Raw genomic sequence first — 5,979 nt, forward strand, 5'->3', positions numbered from 1 at the left:
CAATGCATCATATGCTATAATACTTGCACCTTACAACAAACCTCTTGGTAATTTCAATGATGTTTGCACTGTGTTGTTTCTAGAAATGGACTCCAGATTTTGCTGCGTCATATATGAGATAAAACACTAAGAGACCACAAGATAATATGAGTGCTATCATTAAAGGGACTTTGCAAGTTTGTGTTGCCTATTGTGCTGTTGAAATACACTTCATTGATACATGTAGATATTGTATCATTGCATTAATGAAGCAGACAATGATCTCATGTTGGTGTTGATAGGCGTTTCCTGATAATACGAATGAATGCATATCTCGTGGGAAGTCATTATATTGAATGTGGTTGATTGAGTTTCGTTTATATGTTGTAGATAATCGTGGTGGAAAATGCTATCATCTACATGGTGCTGTTAAAAGCATCGACGTGCATATAATTCATATAGAAATGTCTTAGAGATATATTAAGGAATTCCAAAAAATTCTTTCATATTTACAACATGCCAGTAAGATACAGTTCAGTCGAAGACATTGGAGCTGGATAGTGCATGCATTAATGTAAGGAAAACTCTTTCTTCGGAGACATGGCCGAAATTTTGGTTAATTCACTGAAAGCAAAGTTAACAACTTTGTTTTCGGAGAAGACGTCTATGTAATGTGAGTCAAAGATATGTAGCACAGAAGTTGTATTGCTAAATTCAAAAGATAAGGTATTGAAACACAAGTCGCAACAACTGGTTTTATGCCATTTCACGCTATCAAAATGGAGAAATGATGTATAACGAGAAGAGAGAGAGAGAAAGAGAATGAGATAGAGAGGGTGGAGTCTTAAATTCTATCATTACTTGCGTACACAAACTTGTTAATTGTTCAAATATGCTTGAAGCATATTCTAACATGTAAGAAAGACATTCATTGTATTTCGTCAAGGAAAACAATTCTCATTGCAGAGTGAATATATAAATATGCATACGTACATACGTGTGGAGACACATGGCCTAGGGGTTAGAGCAGCGGATTTCACGGTTGAGAGATTGCGAGTTCGAATCTCAGACCGGGCAATGCAATGTGTGTGCTTATGTGCGAAACACCTAATCTCCACGCGGCTCCGGCAGGAGATAATGGCGAACCTGTGCTGACACTTTCGCCCCACCTATCTCTCACTCTTTCCTCCAGCATCAAGCAACCCATCTGCTACAAACCGACGTTCCGTCCAGGTGGGGAACCTATACGCCAACGAAATCGGGAAACCATCCCTTATGAGCCAGGCATGGCTCGAGAAGGAACAAACAACACATACATACGTACGTACGTACATACATACAAACATACATAACAATGGCGCCCTTGACATGTGTAAAGGACAGTTTAATAGATCCATTTTGAACGCCTTTCTCAAAGACTATGCCGATTTCTCCGGGCTAAATCAGTAAGTAAATCGGTTCATTTCTCCAGTAACAGAAACACCGTTTACTCACCAACGTAGCATTATCCTGAACAGATTTTAAAATTTACATCTACACCACGTGAAATCTCGCTAGCACATTCTGGCTGAAACGAACGCCACAAAAGATGAAACTAACGTCCGAATAAAACAACTATTTCATCAGTAAGTTATTTAAGAAGATGTAAATACTCTTCTTATTTTACTTGGAGTAATTTGAACGTTAGGTTTTGTTAGTAAATGCTTGAAATAAAATCTGAATAAAACTGAGAACTTCAGAAATAGAAATCAACCAGCTAATTCGTACATTACAAGTGCAATCTGTGAGTGGAACAATAAAAATATGCAATAATTTTTCTCAAGCTCCAAAATGTGAATTTGTCTTTATTAGCTACATCTCAAAGATGGAACATTGTATCTTTGCTGGAAACCACCCCTCCTCACAGGAGACATACACACACACACACACACACACACACACACACACACACACATATATATATATATATATATATATATAGATATACATAGATACATACATATATACATGCATACATATGTATATATATGTGTGTGCGTGTGTGCGTGCATGTATATATATGTATATATTTATATATATATGCATATATGTATATTTATATATATATATATATATATATATATATATATATATATATATATACATATATATATATGTGTGTGTGTGTGTGTGTGTGTGTGTGTGTATAAGGGAACCTCAAGGCAAATTCACCTCAGTTGCCGTGGAGAAAAATTTCTCTCTAATGGTAAAAAGGTGTGTAAACGTTGGCAAATTATAATCTTAGTTTTGAAACATAACACGTAAACTATTCAAATATATACCTCCTGAGAAATTTCATCATATTTACGAAAATTTGTTCGCACCCAACGTGTGTGCATATCTCATTATCAAAAACCTTGAAGATACATTTCGACAAAGACCAGTATTCGACGATGAATTAGCGAGAACGTCATCTTTAAAGAATAAAGTGTTAGAATTTCTACGATAAAGCAGTTTTGTGGATTCAGGATATGTATAATATAATATATCAACTATCCATGTCTTCGAAAATCAATTTCTGATCGTCAACTTTATGAAGACAAGCGGTAACTGCCGTAGAAGTTGAAACACAATTGTTTTTGGATTTTAACTCTATGACAAAATAAATAAACAAAGAAATAAATAAATGGTAGAAAATTAAAATTTTAATTTTTTTTAAGCGAGCTTTCCTTTTTACAATATGTTGCTGTTTCATTATGTACCGTAGTGATTGAGAAATTAACACATTCAAAATTGCTACAAAGAAGATAATCAGGCCTGCTAGCCTGCAGGAATTGTTCGATCTTTTAAAATGTATTATCAGTTTTGTTTCATTACACATGATTTTGAAAAGTATATGAACGAAACAAATAGCAACGAAGCTGATTAAGTTGTACGTTTGGTCGTGATAACAGACAAAGCTAATGACCACCATGGAATTGTGAAAAATTCATTGATATCTTAGTAGTTGCAATAACTTCACAGAAATTAGCATTTCTCTCTCTTTCATAATATTATTAGACACCTGAGACACATAGGCCTTAGAAGAAGCTATGTAAATGAAGCTTAATTGATAACTTTTAGTCTGTTTTAGTGATATTTTCAGTAGTTGCATCCAATAAGGTTATCAAAGAGGACACGTATCAGAAAAAAAGTCTAAAGGTTTCAGCAACAGAAACCTGTAACCCCAAAAAGATAAGGGGGCTAATACTAAAATATTACTGTGTAATATTAATGATGATGATGATTATGATGAAGTTGATTATTATTATTATTATTATTATTATTATTATTATTATTATTATTATTAACATTAATAGTAATAATAATAACGATAATAATAATAATAATAATGATAATAATAATTAAATCGGACACAGAATGGCCCGATATATAACTTATCAAAGGTGGTAGAGGCTTTATACTGCTTGAAAAGTATTGCAAAATAACCACCATGGGACTTCAGAAATACCTACTTTAAAAGTAAGGAAAACTAATACAATTAGCCACAAAACACGAACAAGATAAAAAAACTGTTTTCTGTCTTTAAGGAAGCTGACAGATACGAAAAAGAAATCACAGTACCTAGCAACAATTGAGAAAAAGAAGAAATTGCAAACGCTGGAACAAAATTGACAGGGATTCCTCCGAGCAGAGACGGCAACTCCTTGATATTATATTTTATGGTTTCACGTGCCTTACTATAGACTAAGTTATGCTGCACTTCATTTTATCCTCCTTCAGTTGCCATACGAAATCGGCAACTGATGTTGAACGTCTCTTATTGATTGTCTTAAAGCTGGCGACATGGTTACGATAATAATTCTTAAATGAATCAGCCGTCTGCCCAGTGTAAACATACGGTCCTCCCCTTGTGTGCACGATACATTTATATAGAATATTTGTTCTCCTACAGAGATTCATATATATGTCGCATGGCCAAAGATTACCGTGAATTTTTTTTAGAGACACTTTCAAATTTATCAGAATATTGAGGCTGAAGATTGGAATAGTGAAATTTCCATTCACTTAACCATGAAACGATTCGTATCCAATTAACTAAAGGCTTGGCTTGTTTACGCTTTTCCCTCCGGTTTTTTGTTCTATGTGTGCCATAAATATCGCCATCCACTTTAGAGAAAATTTGTAGTTTGGAATCAGTAGTTCTTTGACTGCTATTTCTAAATTTTCAGTATGTTGGAGAAGCAACTCAATTGCTAATCCCTGTATATTTATAATGATATATATATATATATATATATATGTGTGTGTGTGTGTGTGTGTGTGTGTGTGCGTGTATACACCCGCACACACACATATAGATGTATGTACACATTTTGTTTTCACATACAAGCAGACACTCACACATACACGCACACACGCATACACACACACATGCATACACACACACATACGCACACACAGATGAGGAAAGAGAGATTTGAAACAGGTAAGAACGTCCTTGTTGAATTTCTACTGATTTTCTATGAAATAAATTTAGGTATTGAACCAGAGTTGAGAAGAAACATGACTTTTTACTGACCAATGTGTGTCCAGATATACTTTTCAATTAACTTGATTATAATCCTGAAGATAAAGTGTGCATTCCATTCTTAAATAAAACCAAAATATCTAGAGAGTATTGTTAGTTACAATTTCTTGATAAAGTAGACGCTGCTCTGTTGTAAAATCAATTTTTCATCAATAATATGCCAAGTATGTTAGCTTTAGTTTCTGCAGTTATCGGAATAGCTATAGATTTACATTTATTATATAATAAATAATCTTTGGTAAATACGAAAGATTAATTTCTTTTTGTCTTTTACTAAGCATCTATTTTCAACATAGAGTTGTTTCACCACGAAGAGCAACCTCTGAGAAATTTACATACGGAATAAAAATAACACAAGTAGATAATCTTCCATAGTAAGCCTCTCAAATTCATTCATTTTCCTTTAAGTATTTTCAGTGTTGCTGCAAATAATTCATGAAAAATATATGATCTTGACTATGAAAAACACGACTTTATCCAGATGAATAAGGTGGGTATGAATTACAAACTTTGGTATGAGGAAAGATTTGGTAGTTAGTGGTGTTGGAGCGAGAAAGGAAAAAGAGTTTATAAATGATAGGAAAACTTGGAGAGTGTGGACGGATGAGTGAACTTATGTTGCTCAAAGGAGTATGGAATAAGAATGATGCGGCGTGGGTAAGCCAGCATATGCTGTCGGGCCCATTGATGAAGTTGAGGATTGCGTTCTATGCTTTGACCCGAGCATAGAACGAACTCGCCTCTTTGAGCTGGGAAATGAATGGACTGCTTGGTGTGTGTCTTTTTGAGGCTACCCCTTGCTAAAAAATGTGGAATAGACTTGGGTATATATATATATACATATATGAATGATACATCTGTTGGCACTCACTGAATTATAAACACATTGTTAATAGTTTTAGGCACTCTTCACAAATTAATGATTTTCTTTTTTTATTGTGATGTCATCACTCACTTGTAAATGAAGCAATATATTAGGGTGTAAATTCGTTTAGACATAACGAACCTAATGACACGTAGATTGAAATGAATATGTGTATGCTTTATATTAATGTTTATGTTCAGTACAGAGTGTAATATCAATTAATGCCTGACAATAATAAAGGCGCCACATCATCAAGTTCGTTAATTTACAACTGTTTTCGTTGTATGGAGTAGGGTAGTCAAAGAAGAGTGCTTGTGCAACATCATATAAATTTCTCGGAAGCAATCGCAGTTTGCACAATCTCTTAATGTTATGCATATAATATAAACAAATGCCAGCGACTGATGGCGATTATGTGACTCCTCTTCACTTGTCATTCACACAAATACATTTGTCACTCACAAATATATACACACACACACACACATGTATGTACGTATGTTTAAATGTATGTGTATATGAGGGTATGTATGTGCATATATATATATATATATATATATATATA

This window comes from Octopus bimaculoides, chromosome 3, assembly GCF_001194135.2.
Source record: "Octopus bimaculoides isolate UCB-OBI-ISO-001 chromosome 3, ASM119413v2, whole genome shotgun sequence".
Classification (NCBI taxonomy): Eukaryota; Metazoa; Mollusca; class Cephalopoda; order Octopoda; family Octopodidae; genus Octopus; species Octopus bimaculoides.